This window comes from Chiloscyllium punctatum, chromosome 50 (assembly GCF_047496795.1).
Source record: "Chiloscyllium punctatum isolate Juve2018m chromosome 50, sChiPun1.3, whole genome shotgun sequence".
Taxonomy (NCBI): Eukaryota; Metazoa; Chordata; class Chondrichthyes; order Orectolobiformes; family Hemiscylliidae; genus Chiloscyllium; species Chiloscyllium punctatum.
In genome coordinates, this window is record NC_092788.1 from 39704544 (window position 1) to 39705992 (window position 1449).

Sequence of the window (1449 nt, forward strand, 5' to 3'; positions counted from 1 at the left end):
ACAATGCCATTGCGAACAGCAGTGATGAAAGTACGGTTAAAACAAAGGAAATCAGTTCGAAGCAGACAGGAGCATGAGTGACAAAAAGACTGTTTCCTAGATCCTGCAGTGAGAATGTTGAGATAAGCTTGTCAGTAAACAGACAACAAGGAATGCATAAAAAGCACAAAAAAATCTGTTGCTGATAAGGTCTCAACGTGCAACTAAGTAGCCAATACAAATGAAGCTGAAAAAGCAAACCAAGTGAGACAGCATCCTAGGAACAAGAAAGCCAACGTTTCAGGCTGAAAGACTTCATCAGGATTGGGGTGAGGGAAGGGGAGCCGAGAAGTAAATAGCGGGAGTGGCGTGGGGCTGGGGAAGGGTAGGTGGAATGGCGATAGGGGGATGCAGGTAGGGAATTATTGTGATTGGTCAGTGGGAAGGGTGCAACAGATAGACGAATGGAAAGATGGACAGCTTTGGTCAGGTCAGGGAAGTGGACATGGGGTAAGGCTGTGGGTAGAGAAATTTTGAAGCCAGTGAAATCAATATTGACACCATTGAGCTGTAAGGTCTCCAGCTGAAATATCATGTTGTGTTCCCGAGTTTCTGTTTGGCTTCACTCTAAAAGTGGAGGAGGCCAAAGGTGGACCTGTTGCTGGATGAGCAAGGGGAGGTGAGTGATTGAAATGGATGGCAATTGGAATGCTGAGTTTGTTAAAGCGTGCAGAGAGCCGATGCTCCATGAATATGTCCCTGAATCTTCCTTTCGTATCCACAGCATAGAGGAGACAACGTTGGGAGTTGGAGACGAGCTCGGTTGGTCAGGATCAGGCTCTGTGTGGAATATTAGTGCTCTGCACGAAGCAAACAACCCGACTTTCCAGTTATCATTCATTTTGATTTCCACTCCCACTCGCCCGGCGACATGCTCATCCTTAGCCTGTCCACTGTCAGAGGAACACCACCTGAGAGTTTACCTTTGAAGCTGATAGCCCAATGGCCTCAAAATTGACTGAAGCCGCTTCAAAAGCCCTCCACCCACAGCGTTATCCCATGTCTGTTTTCCCTGAACAGACCCACCTGTATCTGCTCCATCCTTCTCATTGACCAATCACAGTAACATCATACCTGCATGTGCCTACCACCACCATACCTACCCGCCACCCTTCCATATCCCATCACTCCATTTCTGGGCTCCCCTCCTCCTCATCAGTCTTGACGAAAGGTCCAAGATCAAAATAGTGCCTTTGCTGCTCCTCTGATTCTGTCTGGTCTGCTGTGTTTATCCAGTTCCAAGTTTATTAACTATGGCCTCCCGCACCTATAGGACTTCCTCTCTCCAAGCTGTGGAACTAGGTGGTCCACATATAAGAAGTAGTAAATTTGGACATTTGAAAAATCACGGACACATTCGATATTTCACCTTCCAGATGAAGCAGCATTTCACTTGTACTCTTTCAATCC